The sequence below is a fragment of the Hypanus sabinus genome, chromosome 29 (genome assembly GCF_030144855.1).
Source record: "Hypanus sabinus isolate sHypSab1 chromosome 29, sHypSab1.hap1, whole genome shotgun sequence".
In the NCBI taxonomy this organism is placed as follows: domain Eukaryota; kingdom Metazoa; phylum Chordata; class Chondrichthyes; order Myliobatiformes; family Dasyatidae; genus Hypanus; species Hypanus sabinus.
The window spans coordinates 34,454,344-34,477,675 of record NC_082734.1 but is presented as its reverse complement, the minus strand read 5'-3'; the positions used below and the strand labels follow the sequence as shown (position 1 = coordinate 34,477,675).

General features: G+C 45.1%; 1 long non-coding RNA gene across 1 annotated transcript in view; it reads right to left on the bottom strand.

Annotated features, from left to right (window-relative positions):
* Positions 1 to 19,327: 19,327 nt before the first annotated feature.
* Positions 19,328 to 23,332, bottom strand: part of LOC132382828 (uncharacterized) — a 36,762-nt gene continuing 32,757 nt past the window's right edge. Inside the window, exon 2 of the long non-coding RNA XR_009508466.1 lies at positions 19,328 to 21,738. This is a non-coding gene — a long non-coding RNA (uncharacterized LOC132382828). The remainder of the gene's footprint in view (positions 21,739 to 23,332) is intronic.

Here is a 23,332-nt window from a genome sequence, read left to right as displayed (position 1 = left end):
GAGCAGCTCCATTTTCCACTATTTGTTTACTTGACATAGATTTTTCCATTTACCCCATAATAATTCTACAAATTTAAAAATATTTTATCCAATTTAGCACTCAATCTCTAATTCCCAATTTATATAATTTGATGATCAAACCTTCCTTCCACATCATTTCATGTGCTTTCTCTACATCAGAAACAACTCTACAACGTTTTCTCTGTATAGTCGAACCCTCCTCGTTTCATGTTCCAGACACAAAATTGCATCAAAATGGTTCCTCTTCCTCTCCTAAACCCATTGGAAATTTAAAAATACCCTATCTTGTTTTAATGAAATTTGTCCTAAGGGATTCTACTTTTCAGTTTGTAGGTCCTCTGTCACCTGTAGGAACCCAACTTCTCTGTCAATTGGTGTTGAATCTCTCTGTCTGCAGGAGCTGTCATTTGTTAGATAAGACAGAAGTAGGACATCTAGAACTCTGGATATTCATCTGTACGAGATCCACAGTTTGTCCATGGGTACTCTGTCTGTACTTATTCATAAGACAATAAGACCTGAAGATATAGGAACAGAATTAGGTCATTCAGCCTATCAAGTCTGTTCTGCCATTCCTTCTCAACCCATTCTCTTGCCTTTTTCCCATAACCTTTGATCCCCTTTTTAATCAAGATCCAATCAAGTTCTGCATTAAATATACCCAAAACCAACCCCATTCTCCTGTCTTTTTCCCGTAACCTTTAATTCCCTTATTAATCAAGAACCTATCATTTTCTGCTTTAAGTATACCCAAAGACTTGCCCTCCTCAGCCATCTGTGGCAATCAATTTCACAGTTTTGCTACCCCCTTCAATTCTGTCCTAGACTCCTCCACTGCTGGAAAAATCCTCCCCACTTCTGCTTTATCTAGGCCTTTCAATATTTAGTGGTTTCAATAAGATCTCCTTTATTCTTTTAAACTCCAGTGAGTACAGACACAGAGCGATCAAATGCTCCTTATATATTAAACTTTTAATTCCTGGGATCACTCCAGGATTTTAAAGTCCAGCTCTTTTAATCCACAGGTGCTGTGTTTCATAGAGAATTATATAACAAATAGTAATATGTTACGTACCAGCAGCAATAGATCACAAATTGAGTCAGGTTTTAATGTTAAAACCACTATATTTATTAGTATCTACTCAAAAATATAGACAATTAAACAAAATAAACAGAATTAACAGTGTTATGTGTGTGTGGTTCCCAAACTGTCAAGCTTAGGAACAGCTTTTAAAGTCTTAAGATGGCAAACTAGAAAGGTCCAGTAATCCATGGAATAAGTGAGGAGAGGGACTGGTAAATCCACGTTAAAATGTAGAGAGGAGGTGATCACGAAGAATTCCACAGGTTCCATGCTGGGAAAACGAAGTAACAATTGCTGATGATCTTATCCGTCAAGTCGTCCTGAAATTCATGTAGAAACATCACAAGGTGACAGTCATGGAATATGCCCTAGCACAAGCAGTTACCACATAAGATACCTGAATCCAGTAAGGGTTAACAACAGTGGTTGCCACAGGATGCTCCAACAAAATCCATCTCTCTCTCCCTCTCTCTTCCTCTCCCTCTCTCTTCCTCTCCCTCCCTCTCCCTCTCTCTCACTCTCTCCCTCTCTCTCTCTCTCTCTCTATCTCTATCTCTCTCTCTCTCTCCCCCTCTTCCTCTCTCTTCCTCTCCCTCTCTCTCCCTCTCTCTCTCTCTCCCTCTCTCTTCCTCTCCCTCTCTCTTCCTTTCCCTCTCTCTCTCCCTCTCTCTCACTCTCTCTCTCTCTCTCTATCTCTCTCTCTCTATCTCTCTCACTCTCTCTCTCTCTCTCTATCTCTCTCTCTATCTCTCTCACTCTCTCTCCCCCCCCCCCCTCTCTCTCTCTCTCTCTCTCTCTCTATCTCTCTCACTCTCTCTGAAAGTCCCAGCGGTTTGCTGCAGCTTGAACTACTGACGTTATAGTCCCGCTAGGCGTTTTAAAGTGACACCTACAGTAAACGAAACCGTGGTCACGTAATACCTCCCCCCAAAAGGGAAAATTTTGATCTGTAAGAGCAAAATTTTAACTGCAAACTACAACATGTGAAGCAGTACATTTATGATTACCATATAGCATTCTACAGACTAATATAGCATATTGCAGAAGCATATACAAAGTATAAACTCCACTCCACTATTAAAAGTACAACACAAACTTAACATCTGGAAAGACAACCAGCAAAGATATTATCCTTGCCTTTAATGTGAGTTATCTAAAACACCAATGGATTATGATCTGTATACACAACAAATGGTTTCTGAGCTGTGCAAACATGCACATCAAAATGCTGCAAAGCCAAAATAAGTGATAATAATTCCCTCTCGATGGTGGAATAATTTCTTTGATGCTCATTGAATTTCTTTGAAAGGTAAGCCACAGGATGGTCAGCATCATCATAATCATCCCTTTGCAGTAACACTGATCCTGCAGCTTCATCGCTGGCAAACACAACAGTGGAAAACAACTTTGTAAAGTCAGGTGACCTGAGCACAGGTTGATGATATAAGATGGCCTTCAATGTAACAAATGCCTCCTGGCAAGGCTCTGTCCAAACAAATTTTTCACCCTTCTTCAGGAGATTAGACAATGGGAGAGCAACATCAGCAAAGTTCTTACAGAACTTGCGAGAATAGCCAACCGTTCTCAGGAATCGTCTAAGAGTTTTTTACTGGTTGGAATGGGAACCTCAGGAATTGCCTGAATTTTTGCCTGAACAGGAACCAACCTGCCTTGACCTACAACATAATCAAGATATGTCGCAGTAGCACGGCCAAATTCACTCTTAGCTAAGTTAACTGTAAGGTAAGCCTTTGAGAGCCTGTTCAACAGCTTTTCCACTGCGGAGATATGGGCTTCCCATGTGTCATACCCTGTGACCAAAGCATCAATGTATTCTAACCCTTGAATTACAGAACTAATCATTCTCCGGAACTTTCCTGGAGCATTTTTCATTCCAAATGGCAGAACATTGTATTCATATGACCCAGAAGGCGTTACAAATGCAGAAATTTCTCTACCTCTATCCGTGAACTCCCTCATCCCAATCTTTCTCATTTTCAATACAGAATGTCCTAATCATGGTCTTGAGGTTAGAATGGAATCTTTCTAAAGCCTCTTGGGATTCTGGATGGCATGCAGACAGCGTAATCTGTTTGGCTCCCAGTTCATAAACTACCTGCTGAAATAATCCTGACATAAAATTACTTCTTTGATCGGACTGAATTTTTTTATGCAAACCAAATAGGGTGAAATCTTTATGACAGCCTTCGACACAGTTGGAGCTTTGATATTCCTGAGAGGTATTGCTTCAGGAAATCTAGATGCTGTACACATGATGGTTAGTAAATACTGATGGCCAGCTTTAGTCTTCGGCAATGGGCCAACACAGTCCACAATAACTTTAGAAAAAGGTTCACCAAATGCAGGAATAGGCTGCAGTGGAGCCACTGGGGTGACCTGATTAGGTTTACCCACAACCTGACAAGTTTGGCAAAATGTCGCAACATCTTTCCTCAAACCAGGCCAGAAGAATTGTTTCAAAACCTTATTCACAGTTTTCTTCACACCCAGATGGCCAAGGTTAAAACCTTATTCCTGTAGACTTTAGGAACTACAACCTGGTGAACAATAGCCCACTCCTCACTTGCAGGGATATCAGGTGGTCTCCACTTCCTCATTAACATTCCATCCTTGAAATAATACCCTCCTGGCACTTGCTCAATCTCATCGCTTGGGAGAGCTCTATCTCTCAATGTAGCAAACTCAGGGTCTCTGGTCTGTTCAGCTATAAACTCCTTCCTGGACAGAGACAAATCTTTATAGTCAGACCTAATACAAGGATCCTGGTCCAACAATAAAGGAAGGAAAGTCACTGACAGGTCATCAAAACCTGAGTCCTGGTTTAGACTATCATGGGTAGCGGAACCATTTTGCACAAGACCATCTGTATTGGCAAGCTTCTTAGCCATAGCTCGAGTTACTGCGCAGGATGGATAAACATTAGCATCCATCTTTGGGTCATCAGTGCTCGGCTTAATCGTCAACTGCACTGCAGAGGCAACCTTGCCACCTGCTAGGCCATTCCCTAACAACAAAGAAACACCTTTCACCAGTAAACTGGGGCATAGTCCTATCTTAACCAGTCCTGAAACTAACTCTGACTTCAAAATTACCTTGTGCAGAGGCACAGGAACAATTTTGACCCGATGCCTTTAATAAGGTTTACCTCACCAGTGGCAATCTCATCACTAAACTCTAGAACATTGTCTAACAAGAGTGACTGAGAAGCCCCAGTATCTCGAAGAATTTTCACTGGCACAGGGGTGACCCTTCATTTACTAAAACAAATCCCTCTGATGCAAAAGGAATGAATTCTTTCATAACCAGGTCAGACGTCTCAGCCTTTGACTTTCAGGGTCCGATCTGGAACTGTGTTCCGGGTTTTGATCCGATCCGAGGGCTCCGGACTCCGGGTCCTGCAGTTGTCCCTCCCGTCACCCGTGATCTAGTTAGGACCCTCCTGGTTCAAGGAGACACACCTGTAACTCATTGAGCTGCAGGTGTTTATAAGGGGCCTTGGGACTGGGACCAGACGGCGGTCGTTTTGTACTGTTTCCTGTTTCTCCACCGGCTCTGAATTCTTCTCTGCATTCTGTTATCCTGCCCGGGCTCAGATCAACTCCTCATCATGCTTCTCTACCCGTACCAGTACTGCCAGGTTGGTCCACTCTCCCACCTTTCTTCCCATACGCTGGTCCCGCTTCTCCGCTCGGTTTTGTTTCTCGCGCGGTCGCGCTGTCTGCCAGCCATTTCTGAATTTCCCATTGTCATGGCTGTTGTGTTGGTCAACCTGGACCTATGCCCGTTCCTACCCCTTGCCCCTGTCGGGCACATCTGGCCGACCCGCCGTGGCCTGGCAGTGGTTCTGCCTGTACCTATCCCTTGCCTCCATTGGGTACATTTGGCTGACCTGCCGTGGCCCAGCGGGGGTTCTGCCCCCTCCTTCTCTTCTGCCCGAACTCTGGGGTAGTGTCCGCACCCACCTAGGGGTCCACGTCATACCCAGGCCTCCGGCATTTCCACCTGGGAGGCGCCCCTACCCAGGATACAAGCCCAGGGAGGGCTCTCCACTAGCCTATTGCCACCTAGACCTGTCTGTCAGTCTGCCTGCCTGAACCCCAGGAGCCTGCCTACCAGACTTCGACTTCAGGAGCCGCTCCGCTCCGCCTACCGGAACTTCGGGAGCCACTCCGCTCCACCTGCCGGAACTCTATTTGCCTGAACCCCAGCTACCCTTAAGTGCCATGGCATCCCCATTCTGTCCTCCCCCTAGTACTTCAGTGCCTGCGTCCTGCGTTTGGGTCCATCCGGCCCCTCTTGACGTTGACAGAGCTTCATCAGAATATCCGGAACCCCATGGGTTCACAGGTGTTTCAAAGCATTGAATACAGGCATTTGGAGCTACCTCCTTTTCCTCCTTCTTCCTCAGGAGGAAACAATTAGCCATAACATGACCAAGTTTCTTACAATGTCGTGGTTTTTCGTGCCTCACAAATGACCAGGAGATGCAGAAGATTCTTCAAGAAGGGTTAAACTTTAATTTGCAAATCAAAGCTGAGACAGTCATTGAGCTAGTCGCTGATTGCCCACCGATCCTTGTACATAGCATTTTTTATAGTATTTGTCCAGTTGTATTAGCATATGTAATCGATCTATAGTTGTGTATTACACGTTCTACACGTACATCATGTCCCTATTGTTCCTATCAATTGGCTTAATCATGTTCTAATCTACATCTCTTAGCTACCTCTCATTAACATACCATTGTCTTCTACAGTTTTAAGACTTCAGTCTCCTAAAATGAGTACATGCATAGCAAACTGACTAGTTACACAGCAAATGATACAAGTTTTATACTCCATAATATTTTTATACTCCAATATATCCCCCCTTTGAGACCCAGAAGGTCTTACACAGAGAAAGAAGACTAAGAGTCCGCGCACAAAAGCCTCAATAAACTCAAGCATTTATTCCCAAATCTCGGGTAAACCATTATTTTCTGCGCCAAGACCATCAAAGTATTCTCTCCCTGCTACCCTGGGCCGCTGAGCCAAAAACCTGTCCCTCTGTACCTGAGACAGGGAAAAAGACTCATAAGCCCTTACAATCTACTCCCACACTGTCGTTTTGCTCTTGTTCATCCTGCAGGTGTTGTAGGCTGTAATGATACATTTTCGGTGTTTCTTTCTCCACTGAGCTTGCTTCAGTAATTGCCACGAGCATCGGAAATTGTTTGGTTGCAGCACGCACTGCAAGAGATTTGAGACAAGGAAGAAAACAGCACAGCACAAGCGCACAGCTCAACAATACAATACTGACAGTTATTGCCATTTTAGTCAGCCATGCTCCCCATCCTCCGAGTCTACTTTCTAACCACAGATGTCCGAACTCCGCATTCTGTTTGACCTCCGTCCGCAGATTCTTTAATTTATTCATTGCTTTAGTAAATGATTCTTCTGGACTAGTATTGTTCAGTATGAAAGTCCAGCATTGTTCTCCAAACATTACACACACACCCCCTTTTTCTGCCAAAAGCCAATCCAGTACCTGTCTGTTTTGCCACGCCATACTGCTAGTTGCATCCAGCTGTTGCCCTAAGGCGGGGGTCGGCAACCCGCGACTCCGGAGCCACATGTGGCTCTTTTACGTCTGTGCTGCGGCTCCCTGTTGCTTTGGGAAATAATTGGTTGTGGCGACCCTTTTCCTGGCACATCCGAACCGACTCACAATTAGATAGCCTACGGGGGTTTGCGAGCACAGACCTTTGGAGCCTCTGCGCCATGGGGGGCAGGTTGAGGGAGGCTTAAAAGTGAGGCTGAAGATTTCGAATAAAGTTTTTTCCTTCGACTGCAGTTACCGACTCCGTGTCATAATTTTAGTGCTGCGTGTAGCACACCGCTACATGGTCAGTATTTAATTAAAATGTATTTTATGTTAGTTTGTTAGTTTTTGAAATGTAAATCTAAATTTGATTATGGTGATTTTGTACAATCTAAATAAGACGTTGTGGCGACCCATTTCCTGACACATCTGAACCGGCTCACAATTAGCCAGTGTTCAGGCTAAGGGAGATAGCCTACGGGGATTTGTGAGTACGTGTCTTTTGGAGCATCCGCGCCCATGGGGGGTGGGTTGAGGGAGGCTTAAAAGCAAGGCTGTTTAGTTCGAATAAAGCTATCTTTGACTGCAGTTTACTGACTGCGTGTAGCACACCGCTACAACGTGTTTTTATCGCTGGCTGTCCAGAGGGGAGGTGCTGAAACGCTTTGTCGCGTGTCTGGAAGAAGTGAAAACTTTCCTGGGCAGCAAAGGGCTCACCTTTCCTGAGCTGGAACAGCCAGAGTGGCTGGAAAAGCTACACTTCATGGTAGACATGACAGCACACCTGAACACGCTGAACACAGCTCTTCAGGGTTAAGGACGTACAGCCCTGCACATGTTGGAGGATGTTTTGGCATTCGAGCGCAAGTTGACGTTGCTTGCCAGAGATTTACAGAAAGGCACTTTGTCTCACTTCCCCAATTTGAGAGAGTTCAAACAAGGTCACGACATGATAAATTCGGAGTATTTACATTCTGCAATCATCGCAATGCAAACATCGTTTGGGAAACGCTTCTGTGAGTTCAGAGAGGAAAAAAACACATTATCCTTCCCGGGCACTCCCCTAAGCATCGATCCATCCCTACTGAATACGACTGTATTGTCAGGTGTGAGTCAACCTGAACAAGTATGATAAATATTTTAATTGCCTATTATTTTACGTATATTCATATGTTTTCATTGTTCAGTGAAATAGTCCTTTTATTTTTCAGGTTGACAGCTGGCTGACGTTATTTTTGGTTTGCTGCTGGCGGCAAATTTAAGTTTGGCGTTTTTCATAAATACAAGAAGGACTCAAATAGACGTTGAGTATTTTACTTAAAAGTAACCTTCAACCCAACGTCTTTTTTTCGGAGTTCAAAATGTTTTTGTTGCATGCAGAAATGTAATTTCGTTTTCTCTGCAGGAGTTCATCAATTTCATAAATGCAACACATTATAGTTTGTTTATACATAGCATAAAGGCAAAACAAAACGTTATATGCAGTGTTATTTCATTTTAAATGTCAAACGGGTTTTGCGGCTCCCAGTGTTTTCTTTTCTGTGGGAAACGGGTCCAAGTGGCTCTTTCAGTGGTAAAGGTTGCTGACCCCTGCCCTAAGGCCTCCAGTGCATCATCGGTGTAGTTGATGAATCTCTGCTGATTATAGTATATATAGTTTATCCATTCAACATTTTTGCTTACCCCTATCACAAGTATGATAGCTTCCCAGCCTGCAGCAATCTCATGCGGTGCTAGGCATGTCATTCAATTAGTTTGCATGCGGTAACTCATCAATGCTAACGGTAAAGCATTGACCCAATTAAATATAGTGTCTGCACAAATTTTGTTTAGTTTGGCTTTCAGGGTTCCATTAATTCTTTCTACCATGCCCTGCGACTGAGGGTGGTATACACATCCAAATCTTTGCTTTATCCTCAGCACCTGTAGTACCAGTTTGACCACTTTCTGGATAAAAGCTGAACCATTGTCTGAGCTAACTTCTGTAGGTATTCAAAACCTTGGGATCACTTCATTTGTCAGAAATTTTACCACTGTCTTTGTCCCTTGATCTTTTGAAGGTACCGCCTCCACCCATCTGCTAGATCGATCAATTACTACCAGCATGTATCTTTTCCCTCTCACTGTCTTTATCATGTCTACATAATTGATCACTAGATGTTTAAATGGTCCTTCAGGTACAGGAATGTGACCTATTGGGGTTGTAATTCCCTTCCGAACATTATTCTGTGCACATACCTCGCACTGTGACAAGACAAAGTCCACTGAAGCCTGTAAATAAGGTGACCAAAAACCATCCTTCTTTATTTTCTTTATCACTTACCCCCTTGCACAATGGTCCATCCCATGTGCTTCTGAAATCAGAATCGTCAGGAGAGGGGTGGGCGCTACCAACAAACCGTCTTCCGTGCTCCACAAGCCTTCCGGGTTCTGCTTGGCCCCTCTTTGTCTCCACATTGTCTGTTCTGCCAAAGTTGCCTCACCTTGTATTTCAATTAGGTCCTCTACCTCAGGTTCTGGAGTTAGGCTTACCTGGGGGGCAATGACACTTTTCTGGCTGCCTCGTCCGCAGCTTGATTTCCCTTACATCATTACATCATTTCCCTTTTTATGTGCCTGGCATTTTACTATAGCCAATGCTTTAGGTTTCGTTATGGCTTTTATTAAGTCTAGAATTTGCTGACAATGTTGTATGGGATCTCCGCTACTTTTTTTTAAAACCTCTCTGCTTCCACACTGCCCCGAACAAATGGCACACTCCATGAGCATATGCCGAATCAGTATAGATGTTTACTTTCTCACCTTCCATCATTTCACACGCAGCTGTCAGGGCTTTGATTTCCGCTAGTTGGGTGGAACACGGTTGGGGACAGGACTCCATCCTAATATTCTTATAGCTCGACTGATCCTGCTGCACTACTGAGAACCCTGCATGATTTCCATCATAATCCCTATAACAAGAGCCATCTACGAACAGAACCTTTTTATCTGCATCCTCTAGTGGTTCTGACCGTAAATCTGCTCTTAATTTGGCAAATGCCATCATCTTCCCTACACAATCATGGGGTTCTCCTTCATAGCCCAAAGGGACAAAATTGGCTATATTACTGGTAGTGCATCTCTGTATAGTATTATCTGGAAATGTCAGTAGCATCTGATGCGCTGCTATCCTGGCTGGCGTCAACACAAATTTCCCTCTTTCCAGCAATTCTGCTACTTTGTGGTGTGTGTACAGAGTCATGGGATAGCCCAGGGTTACAGATGATGCCTTTTCATATGCATAGTACAGTGCCGCCAATCCCTGATAACAGGGTGGGTACCCCTGAGCCACCTCATCTAGTATCGTACTGTAGTATGCTATCGGCTGCTTTGCTTTTCCTGTGCCTGTCTCCTGCGTTAGAACCGCTGTAACATGATCCTCCTGTCGGTTGGATACATATAAATAAAAAACTTTCTCGTAGTCAGGCAAAGGTAATGCTGGTGCTGACTGCAATTCCCGCTTAATAGTATTGAAAGCTGTCTCCGCCTCTCCACTGTAAGCCGTTTTTCAAATTTGTATGGCCTGCTTCTTACATTATCTTTTTCAAAGGTGCCACAATCTCAGCATATTCTCCTATCCAATCTGAGCTGTACCCTGCCATTCCCAAAAACGTCATCATCTGCCCTACAGTCTGGGGTTTGGGGGCCTTAGTTATTGCCTCAATCTGATCTGGTGCTATCGCCTTCACTCCCTTGGATATTACCCTGCCTAAGTATACCACTTGTTGCGTGCAAAATTGCAGTTTCTTTTTGGATGCTTTATGTCCTCCGTGCGCCAGCTTCTCTAACAGAGTTATAGTGTCCTGCTCACACTGTTCCTTACTGTGGGAGCAAATCAACAGGTCATCCACATACTGTCACAATGTACTTTCCAAAGGTATGCCCTCTAGGTCTGCCTTCAACACCTGGTTAAAAGCATGTGGTGAATGTTTAAACCCTTGCGGCATTCTGGTATAGGTGTACTGAGCACCTCTGTCAGTAAATGCAAACAGACACTGACACTGGTCAGCTAGAGGAATGCTGAAGAAAGCCGAACACAAATCAATCACTGAAAAGTAACTTGCTTCTGGTGGAACATTAGTCAAAAGCGTGTGTGGGTTGGGGACTACCGCTGGCCAGTCCTCTACCACATCATTTACCGCTCGCAAATCATGCGCCAATGTCCACTTAGATTTATCTGCTTTTAAGACCGGCAGCAACGGGGTATTGCAGGACTGTTTGTTCTTTTAAGCACTCCTATTTCAAGCAACCCCTGCACTGTCAATGCTATTCCCTCTTCCGCTTCTGGTCTTAGAGGGTATTGTGGTCTCCGGGGTAGAATTGCTCCCCTTTTCAGCCTTATTTCCACCGGACTAGCTGTTTTTATTTTCCCTACGTCCGTGTCATGCTGTGACCACAGAATAGACGGCGACTCATCTAACCTTCTATCTTTCTGCTGGCCTCTTTCCTTTCCCAGCAAGGGTAGGTGTGGTTGGGGAGTTATTTTGATCTCTCTCACTGTCCCTACCATATCTACACTTACCATTATTTTAATGCAATTGTTGTCTTCTGATATCCACACCTCTGGCGTGATTTTCCTCCACACTGTTACGGTTTCGGCACTCTTAACTAAGGGTCCTAAGTCTTTAGACTGATATCCCTTGTTTACCAACAACGTTACGTGGGGCGCAGCCTCCGGTATCCTGTACCATTTTTCTAAAAAGGTGTTCCACTTAACTTGTAAAGCTGCCCCTTGCTTTCCAATTATCACAGCCTCCCCTTCCAGGTGCTGTTGGGTACATGCCTCCAGGTGCCATTTCTCCTCTAACTCCCTGTTCTGAGTCTCGTCAAAAATCACTGTACAATGTGGCTCAGATTTGGGCATTACAGCCCTGGGTAATATAGCCTGCACGCCCTTTTCCCATTTCTCGCAGGTTTCCTGAATCTGATCTGTGATGTCTCCTATCCAAAAGACATTAGCCTTCTTGTCTTCTTGCACTATCAATTGAGCCCCTGCTCTTTCCACACTCAGCCCATTCTGGTGTATTCTAATTTTAATTCCAATTTCAATAAGGCATCTCTGCCTAACAAATTAATACTAGCACCGGCAAAACAATTTCTTTATTTCCTATTCTCAACTGCACTGTGCACTGTGTCAACTGTGTTTTCCCCGAGAACCCTACCGTCTTAATAAACTTTCCTGACATGGGAAGGTGAAGCGTATACTGTGGCTGTACGCAAGTGTACGTGGCTCCAGTATCTATCATCATTGGTGTCAGTTGTCCTTCTAACATAACCTGAACAATGGGTTCCTCATCTGCCTCCCTTGTTATCATTGAGTAATGTCCCTTCCCACTAAAGTTCTCGGGGCACCCCTAATACCTCGTATAGGGGTTCACAGGTCCACTTGGGCCTGTGGGGGCTGGTCCTTGGCTAAATTTTAGTTCCCTTCTTATCGGTTCCTGCTGGTGTGTGACAGGCCATAGTGTAAACGGACAATCTCTTTTCATGTGACCTGGCTGATTACATTCCCAGCACAATTTCTCAACCTCTCTTTCCCCCTGTTTCCTCACTGGCCCCCTCTGCCCATAGCTCCTCTGTTCCCCTCCTTGGAACTTCCAGTCCTGCCTGGGCTGTTTGAATTTAGTCTGTTCCTGATAGGGCATTTGTGGGAATGCTCCCTCAAAGACAATTATTGGCATGGGATTTTCCAGCCCTTGTCTTTCAGTATGATCGGTTCCCCCATATAGCAGTGCTTTGTCCAGTTCAATGGCTGTACTCGGACCGGTGGTTGTTGGCAGCATCTTTTTGCTTTTCTCTTTTTCCTTCTTTTTGAGTTCTTCGAGCTGCATTTGTATTAACTTTCTTTGCACCTCTTCCTGCTGCTCAGCCAACCTTCGTTCGTCTTTCCGGTATTTCTCAACTGCATGGACTACGTGGTCTCTGAATTCTTGTGGGGTCATTGACGTCAGCCCAACCATTTCCTCCAGTTTGGATTTAACTTGCGGAGGCATTGCATCCAAAATGCTATGTTGGAACAGTGTGGTGATAAATAAGCTATTTTCCACCTCTTGCTCAGTCTCCAGTCTCCACCTTTTCAACTGGTTTTCTACGTAGGCTGCTGGGTTTTCAGTGTCTCCCAGTGGATCCCCCTTTAAGGCTTTGGGGTCCACTTTGGGTGGGTAAAGCTTCCTGAGGGCCTGCCATACCCTCTGCCTCACTCTGTCAAACCCGTCTCTATCAGTTCTTGGGTCGTTCGAGTTTACTATGCCAGCCATTTCCATTAGTTCGTTAAATTTAGAGGTTCCCATCAACCTTATCAACAGTGCCTTCAAATCTCCAATAGCCAATAATTGTCCCGCTGTTTCTTCTTCAAAGGCTCTAATCCATTTCCCTGCTCCTTCATGTAGATTGGGCAGTGTTTTTCAGCCCTTCTAGGTCCTGGGATCCCCAAGGGATATACTGCACTTGTCCTGATCCTTTTACTAACAACGGCATCATTCTTCCTCCTTCTTCCCACCTGCCCTGGCTCTCCTCCTCCCCTGCCTCCCCATCTGTCTCAGGGTATGTCTTTACTGTCTCCCACACAAATGTCTCCGGGGTTCTCCTCTTCCCTCGGTCTCCCTGTGGAGTCCTTCCTTTCTGTCTTAATTCAATACTTGGTTGGCCCCTGGAGTATTTTTTGCATCTCTTCTGGCAACCCCCTCTCAGTAGCTTATCTGGCTCTCTCTCTACTTCCGCAAGTCACTCCCCTACTGCCTCCTTCTCCTCTTCTAGGCTTCTGCCTCCTACCTCTTCCCCACAAATTCTCACATCCTCTTTCTCTCCACTTAACTCTTGCTCCTCCAATGAGTCACCTTCTCTTTCTTTCTGTCCGTGTCTGTACACCTGTGGCAGGGACTCCTGATTCTTACTTGTGCTTGATTCCCTTCTCTCTTGTGTTTTTCCAAGACTCTCATCTCCTATCTTTTTTCCACTTCCTCTTGAATGCCTCATCTCTTCCTGCCCTGATGAGCCACTTTCTTTTCTAGTCTGTTTATTTCTATAGTATAACCGATACTCCTCATACTCCTTTTCCTCTCAAGTATTTCATCCATTCAATCCTTTCTTCCCATTTCTCTCTGTACCTGTTCTATCTTCATTTTTTCTGCCTGTATCTCCTTCCATATCGCCGCTTTTTCCTTCTCGTATTTTTTTTCCTCCTCATTATCCCAAACTTGTACTTCTCCCTGCATGTTTACTGTTCCCATCAGCAGGGGGCACTGCTTAGGGGTTCCTTCCTCATTATAGGGAGGGGGCTTTTCTGTTTCTTTTGCATCCGGGTACGGAGCTGAAGCCAGCTTCTCACCGTACCCTTCTCTCTCTAACAGGCTGTTTCTCCAGCACCTTAGTGTCTTCCTCGCTTGTAATCAATATTCTACCTGTCCTCCTCAGCCTCTCTCCCTTTGTTCTGAAGAGTTTTAGCACTTCCATTTCTCATTCTCTTTTTTGCCCTCTTTTCTTAGATTTATCTTTTGGTTAGTAATTTTTAATTAGTCCCTCCATTTCTTTGCACAAACTTACATCAAACGTTCCTTCTCTTGGCCACTTTGTGACCAGGTTATTGGTTCTTTTTTCCCATTTTTCTGAAGTTTTTGTGATCTCATTATTAATTAACGGGAATTTTTTGCTCAGAATCTCTACTGCCGTTCCTTTACCTGTCATGTTATTCTCTCTTTTTAAGGTATTTCGGAGATTCACAGTTCGTTTACTGGATAATATTACTTACTCTAATTCTACGCCTAGTCTAACACCACATGGACTTTTTCTACACTAAATTCACTCTAATTCTAACACCACGTGGACTTTTTCTACACTAAATTCACTCTAATTCTAACACCATGTGGACTTTTTCTTCCTATAACACCACATGGACTTTTTCTTAACTAAACTTACTCTAATTCTATGCCTAGTCTATTGTCTATCTACCAGCGCTTTAAACTATATATTGGACTGTCCTTGTTTCCTATTCTGTACTGCCCGTGCAGACCTCTATTCAGAGCGGTACCCACAGAACTTTCTCTTTGCACCTCGTCTATTCAGACCCTTATCTCTTAAAGCGGTATCCATGAGGATTTTCTACTCTAAACACCTCGCCCGTTCAGACCCTTATCTCTTAAGGCGGTATCCACAAGGATTTTCTACTCTAAACACCTCGCCCGTTCAGACCCTTATCTCTTAAGGTGGTATCCACAAGGATTTTCTACTCTAAACACCTCGCCCGTTCAGACCCTTATCTCTTAAGGCAGTATCCACGAGGATTTTCTACTCTAAACACCTCGCCCGTTCAGACCCTTATCTCTTAAGGTGGTATCCACAAGGATTTTCTACTCTAAACACCTCGCCCGTTCAGACCCTTATCTCTTAAGGCGGTATCCGCGAGGATTTACCAACACCACGTGGACTTTTTCTTAATGTCTTATTAACTTATTTGCACTTGCCCTCACTGCAGTGATCTTGAACAATCCTCTGAGCCTCCTCTGTTAACCTCCAATTCTGCCAGATTCTTTGGACTAGAGAGACCCTTTGGCAGTGGTTCCACACTTCTGAGACTCCAAGGCCTCCCCAAAGCCAACAGAATTCTTAGTCCAAATTGTCGCAAAAAGCGCTTACCTTTTGTTTGGGTGCACCCTTTATTCTGTTAGCCTTGTGGGGGTCCCTAGAGGACTGGGAAGCATTCCCAATCTGCCGTTTCCTTTCTGCGGGTTTCTATCCGGTCCTGCCGCGGTTACCAATTATGTCGTAGTTTTTCGTGCCTCACAAATGACCAGGTGACGCAGAAGATTCTTCAAGAAGGGTTAAACTTTAATTTGCAAATCAAAGCTGAGACAGTCATTGAGCTAGTCACTGATTGCGCACCGATCTCTGGACACAGCATTTTTTATAGTATTTGTCCAGTTGTATTAGCATATGTAATCGATCTATAGTTGCGTATTACACGTACTACAGGTACATCATGTCCCTATTGTTCCTATCAATTGGCTTAATCATGTTCTAATCTACACCTCTTAGCTACCTCTCATTAACATACCATTGTCTTCTACATTTTTAAGACTTCAGTCTCCTACCAAATTGGGTACATGCATAGCAAATAATAAACTCAGAACTGAGCAATGTTCTAATCTACATTTCTTTAGTGTAACCCCTTGGGTCGCCTCAGGCTCGCTCAGCTCGTTCTCGTCTAGGGGGAGCAGCCTTCAGCCCCGCCAAACTGGGTAATCAGTTGGTGTGGATGCTGTGTGATGTCCCCGCCTCGCCCAAAAACAGACAGTACACCATATGCGATTAAATGAGTACAATTTATAAAGGTTACTATAACTAAGTGATTAATAACGATACAGTATATATGAAGAGAAAATTAAAGAAAAGGCGCCAAACTTATCAAAGTCCAAACCACTTCGTGCACAGCTGTTGGAGCTCAATTACTGAAGTCTTCTGGCCACCATTCGATCCCCTCCGAACTCCTCGACTCGCAGCTCAGGACCCTCCGAACTCCTCGACTCTCCAAACAGCTCAGGACCCTCCGAGTGGTCAACCAAGCACATCTAGCTTCATCCCCCCCCCCCTCGGAGAATCTCCCGGCCTTGGACCCCCCTTTGGGGTCCGATCCTCGCCCAGCTTAGAGCATTGTGTCCTCTCTCTCGACCCCCTCGCGCCGATCTGCCCAAAAGCCCGTCAACAAAAGCTTACAGACTCAGAAGAAAGAACATTAATCCCCATTTGGTTTACAAAGGAATACCATTCTCGTTATCAGTAAATTAGCATTCCTGCTAGTTAACAAAAAGAAGAAACCCTCTTTACACTCTCCCTCCACCAAATAAAAGTCATGTCCTCATGACTACTAAATAACTCGCCACCTTTCCTGCCAACACACCGTAACCCAAGCACAGACAGTGACATCTCCTCCCCTCACAGTAACCTTCACGCCCTGTTCCTCAGGCGCTACTTAGGTCAACTATCTGGGAGTTCCCTAACCCTTCTGAGACCTCCGTACCCCCTCACCTAAACCCTTCAGGCTCGGACACAACTGGGGATACCTTGGGCCCACTACCAACTCCTCTCTCAACCTCTCACTCATGCCCCACACTGCACACAGCTAACCCTCCCCGCTACACCTGACTCAATGGGAGAAGGGCCAAAGGTCTCTTCCTCAATCGAGGGAAAGTCAGCAAAAGGCAGCATGTACTACACATCCAGCACATCATCCATCGAATCTGTATTCTTCCTCATTCCTGTGATCGGTAGCTGCTGTTTGATCTTCTCCAAACGGAAACACGTGGCCTGCACTGCTCCCACAGTCTCTTCAGCCTCCTGTTCAATATTCACTGCACTTCTCTCCAGCTTTTTCTTCCTCATGACTTCTTCCAGATCAACTTTCAGGTTTTGCACTTCATTTGAACTGTCGATGGTCATCTTCAGGTTCCCTTCAAGCTTCCGCTTCTCTCTTCTGAGATTTGTCTGTAATTTCTTCACCTCCGCAAACTCCCCTCTCCGGATTCTCAGTTTGCTATTACCCTCAGTCAGACAACTTTCTTCATTCTCTCCAACTTGTAAGTCTTCCGAATGGTTCCAGATCACTTTCTCCAGTCTCTCCGTCTTCATTTCAAACTTGGTTCCGTAGAGACAGTCACTCACGAGCTGCGACCTTCGCCAGCCCTGGCACGTGTCCCGAAAACACTTTAACTCGGTAGTTCTCAGCTGCTCCTGCAACGACCTCACTTCATATTCTCCTGAGGCAAATCCAAACACCAAGAGATCATCCACATACACCAAGACTCCAAACGCCTCCACATCCCCTATGGTCTTCCACCTGCCCAGCAGGAAGGTTGCAAGGGCTCCAGATATGCCCTGTGGCATCTTTTCGGACCCAAAGACTCCTAGGGAATTTATAACGACCGTCTTCTCCTTGTCGGCCCCACTCATCGGGATCTGGCAACATCCACTCCTCAGATCCAGCACCTTAAACCATTTCGCACCACTCAGACAGGCCATCGCCTCTCCGGCCCTCAGGGCCATATTCTGGTCACTGACAGTGCGCCTCTTCAACGCAATACAATCCACACACACGCTGCCTATGTCTTCCACGGCTTCAGGGGCCAGTCGCCGCAACCTCTCTCTCTCCGAGGTGTCTTCAGCAGTCAACTCCGCTCCCTCATGGTATTTCGCAGCGTCCACTAAGAGGGTCTCACCCTCAGATACTTCCCCCAGGCCGTACCGCCACTGGCTCTTGTTTGAATTCGGTATCAGCCCAATGCTGCTACACACGTCCGCACAAGCAGCTCGAAACTCTGGGTGCATCGACAATGCCTCCATACACCGCTCACCCGCCTCTTCCGGGCAGGCCCCCAAGCACACCAGCAGGATATTGGTTCTCTCTAGAACAGAAACGCTGCCCGTCTCAACAGGGTCCGGACACATCAGCATTAACGATTCATGAACCTCAATCTCCTCCACATTTGCCTCCAAGAACTCCATTTTCACTGACCAACAACCGTCGTCTGGATAATCACCGGCACTGGTACCCCGAATCTCCAGTGTCCTCAATGTCGTCAAGGATAAATGCTTCCAATAACGGTTATGAAACAAACTGTACAGCAACTTAACCGGCGCCCCGGTGCCGAGGATGGCTTTAACTTGACTTCCATCCATCCGTAACAACACCTGTGCGCGTGGCCCCTCTAAGCCTTCAGGAATAGAGTCTGTTCCTTTCAGGAGTTCCTTGGTACATTGCTGGGAATGTGCTCCCCCAGAGACCCCAAGCCGTTCCCCCACTGGGCCTCCTCTAAGTTTCCCCGACACCTCTCGAATCAACGGAACAACTGATCCCCTTGGCACCACAAGCAATTTATCTGCCCCCCTAGGCAAAAAGAGATACCCTAAAAACTTCCCACCAATCTCCTGCCACGGATATGATAAGCCCCCCAGCTGCGGCATTTGACTTCCAGTCGAACCACACGCATTTTCCCACACTTTCCCAGAACTGGCAGCGGTCACTTCGAGGTAATTGCGCCCGACAGTTCTAACAAAGTCACCAGCCCGCCTGCTCAAACTTTCAACCCGTCCCTGTCGCTTTCCCTCAGCCAAGCACTGCCACTCACCCAACAAATGAGGGGTCCGCTCCGCCCACGCCTCCGCCCCTTTAGGGCTGGACGTTATTCCAACAACCGGGCGGAGCTCACCACTGCTGAAACATCCCAACCTGTCACTCCTCACTCTCCAAACAGTACGGACAGCCCATGGTCCCACCACCATTTCGTCAGCACTAGTCGGAAATCGAACAACGACTTCCAGGCTAGCAACAGCAGCCACCCCACCCAACACACACGCAGTGATAACCAGCAATCGCACACCAGCTCTTCGCCGCAGACACAATCCAAAGAGGGCGATCCCACAGCTTCCACCCTGGACGAGCACCCCACAATGTAACCCCTTGGGTCGCCTCAGGCTCGCTCAGCTCGTTCTCGTCTAGGGGGAGCAGCCTTCAGCCCCGCCAAACTGGGTAATCAGTTGGTGTGGATGCTGTGTGATGTCCCCGCCTCGCCCAAAAACAGACAGTACACCATATGCGATTAAATGAGTACAATTTATAAAGGTTACTATAACTAAGTGATTAATAACGATACAGTATATATGAAGAGAAAATTAAAGAAAAGGCGCCAAACTTATCAAAGTCCAAACCACTTCGTGCACAGCTGTTGGAGCTCAATTACTGAAGTCTTCTGGCCACCATTCGATCCCCTCCGAACTCCTCGACTCGCAGCTCAGGACCCTCCGAACTCCTCGACTCTCCAAACAGCTCAGGACCCTCCGAGTGGTCAACCAAGCACATCTAGCTTCATCCCCCCCCCTCCTCGGAGAATCTCCCGGCCTTGGACCCCCCTTTGGGGTCCGATCCTCGCCCAGCTTAGAGCATTGTGTCCTCTCTCTCGACCCCCTCGCGCCGATCTGCCCAAAAGCCCGTCAACAAAAGCTTACAGACTCAGAAGAAAGAACATTAATCCCCATTTGGTTTACAAAGGAATACCATTCTCGTTATCAGTAAATTAGCATTCCTGCTAGTTAACAAAAAGAAGAAACCCTCTTTACATTAGCTACCTCTCATTAACACATCATTGTCTTCTACATTCCTAAGACTTCAGTCTCCTAAAATGAGTACATGCATAGCAAACTGACTAGTTACACAGCAAATGATACAAGTTTTATACTCCATAATATTTTTATACTCCAATAACAATAGTGACAAGTAGGACCAGAATGTTTTTCCTTTAATTGCTTCCCTTCATCCTTACCTTTGTCACTATTCCCAGATTTGATTTCTGGTTTACTCTGATTATCCATGCTATTCTTTTGGAATGTCTTACGGTACAAACTTCGACTAGTGGGTTAGAGCAAACTCATTTGCTAACTTAGCAGATTCTTGTAAAGTTGCAGCATCCTTCTCATCTAATTATGTCTTTATATCATCATGGATGCACCTTTTAAACTCTTCAATTAGAGTCAACTCCTTCAATTTGTCATAATCATCGTTCGCAGTTTGAGATGTGCACCAACGTTTAAAACACACAGACTTTTCATAAGCAAATTCCACATGAATCTGGCTCACAGATTTTCTCAAATTCCTAAACCTTTGCCTATAGGCCTCTGGAACCAACTCAAGCTTTAAGCACAGCCTGTTTTACTGTCCCATAGTCAGCTGCATCTTCAATGGATAGGGCAGAATAAGCCTGCTGAGCCTTACCTTTAATTACACTCTGCAACAGGAGAGGGCAACACTCTCTTGGCCACCGTAGGCTCTGACAAACTTTTACAAAATGCTGGAAGTATTTATCAATCTTGGCTTCATCAAATGGAGGAACCATTCTAATTTCCTGACTGGCAACAAGCCTGTCACTAGAGCCAGAAGTTTGATCTACATATTTCAGCTTCTCTAGCTCCTTCTCTAGCCTTTCTTTTTCTCTTTCCTCCGTTTCTAGCAGCCATCTCTTTAAACACCCCCGTAGATACATAGTGCTCAGCTATTCTCCCCTGAATCTCTGCCTTTCTCAGAGTCAGCTTTACCATAATAAGGTCCAGCTAATTAACAGGGACCAACAACTCTTTCTTTCTGGCTTCCTCTAATGCCTCAGAGGTTGGTGACATCAGGAATTCATCAATATCTATTGCTGCTGGTTTTCACACACAAGGAAATCAAAAGGGAAGTAATCAATCAAATCAATAAATCAGTTCCAATTTGTTAAAATCCCGGATGAGCCCCCAATTTATTTTATGTACCAGCAGCAATAGATCACAAATTGAGTCAGGTTTTAATGTTAAAACCACTATATTTATTAGTATCTACTCAAAAATATATAAAATTAAACAAAATAAACAGAATTAGCAGTGTTATGTGTGTGTGACTCCCAAACTGACTCCCAAAAGTCTTAAGATGGCAAACTAGAAAGGTCCAGTAATCCACAGAATAAATGAGGGGAGGGACTGGTAAATCAATGTTAAAATGTAGAGAGGAGGAGATTGCAAAGAATTCCACAGCTTCCACGCTGGGAAAACGAAGTAACAGTCACCAAAGTTCTTATCCGTCGAGTTGTCTTGAAATCCACATAGAAACATCACAAGGTGACAGTCACAGAATATACCCTGACACAAGCGGTTACCACATACCCAGAACCAGGTAAGGGTTAACAAAAGTGGTTGCCACGGGATACTCCAACTAAATCCACGTATGGATCATACGAAGTGACAGTCACACATCCAATGTGCAATCCAATCCAATCCTTTGGACATGGGAAAGTACTAGACTTTACCAATTGCTGCAGCAGGCTCCTGCCTGCAGATTGCGGTTCAAAACTTACTTTTTTTCTTTTTTTTCTCTCTCTTGCTCTCTCTCTTTCTCTCTCTCTCTCTCCTTCTCTCTGAAAGTCCAGCGGTCTGTCGCAGCTTGTTATACTGATGTCATAGTCCCGCCTCATCCAGGTGTTCTAAAGAGTCACCCACAGTAAACAAAAGCATGGTCACATAACAAATATAATGCAGAATATAAATAATAATATAAGTATAACAATATAATTAGGCCCATTGAGACCATGGTAACCGCCTCTTATTTGGCTGCATTTGGCCCATATCTCCATAACTCCCTCCTATCTATGTAATTATCTAAATATCTTTTAAATGTTCTTATTATACCTGCCTCATCCACTATCTCTGACAACTTAATCCATTTATGCACCACCTGCACTGTGAAGAAAGTTGCCCCTGAGGTCTCATACTAAAATCATACTTCTTAAGCTTATGCCCATTGAGTTTTTTACTTCCCCTTCCCTGGTTAAAAGACATAAGACCATAAGATATAGGAGCAGAATCAGCCCATTTGGCTCATGGCTGATCTATTTTCCCTCTCGGCTCCAATCTCCTGCCTTCTCTCAGTATCCTTTCATTCCCTGAACAATCAACAATCTATCACTTCTGTGATGCAAAACTGGGCTGAGAAGCGGCAGATGGAGTTCAACCCTGATAAGTGTGAAGTGGTTCATTTTGGTAGGTCAAGTATGATAGCAAAATTTAGACAATAGACAATAGGTGCAGAAGTAGACCATTCGGCCCCTCAAGTCTGCACCGCCATTCTGAGATCATGGCTGATCATTCACTATCCATACCCAGTCCCTGCCTTGTCCCCATATCCCTTGATTCCCCTATCCATCAGATATCTATCTAGCTCCTTCTTGAAAGCATCCAGAGAATTGGCCTCCACCGTCTTCCGAGGCAGTGCATTCCACACCTCCACAACTCTCTGGGAGAAGAAGCTCTTCCTCAACTCTGTTTTAAATAACTGACCTCTTATTCTCAATCCATGCCCTCTGGTACTGGACTCTCCCAACATCTGGAACATATTTCCTGCCTCAATCCTATCAAATCCTTTAATTATCTTAAACGCTTCAATCAGATCCCCTCTCAATCTCCTCAATTCCAGCGTGTACAAGCCCAATCTCTCCAATCTCTCTGCGTAAGACAGCCCTGCCATCCCAGGAATCAACCTAGTGAATCTACGCTGCACTTCCTCAATTGCCAGAATGTCCTTCCTTAAACCTGGAGACCAAAACTGTACACAATATTCCAGGTGTGGTCTCACCAGGGCCCTGTCCAAATGCAAAAGGACATCCTTGCTCTTGTATTCAATTCCCCTTGTAACAAAGGCCAACATTCCATTTGCCCTCTTCACTGCCTGTTGCACTTGCTCATTCACCTTCATTGACTGGTGAACTAGGACTCCTAGGTCTCTTTGCATTTCTCCCTTACCTAACTCTACACTATTCAGACAATACTCTGCCCTCTTGTTCCAGCTTCCAAAGTGGATAACTTCACATTTATTCATGTTGAATGACATCTGCCAAGTATCTGCCCACTCACTCAGCCTATCCAAGTCTCCCTGTATTCTCCTAACGTCCTCTTCGCATGTCACACTGCCACCCAGTTTAGTATCGTCAGCAAACTTGCTGATATAGTTTTCAATGCCCTCATCTAAATCATTGACATAAATCGTAAAGAGCTGTGGTCCCAATACAGAGCCCTGTGGTA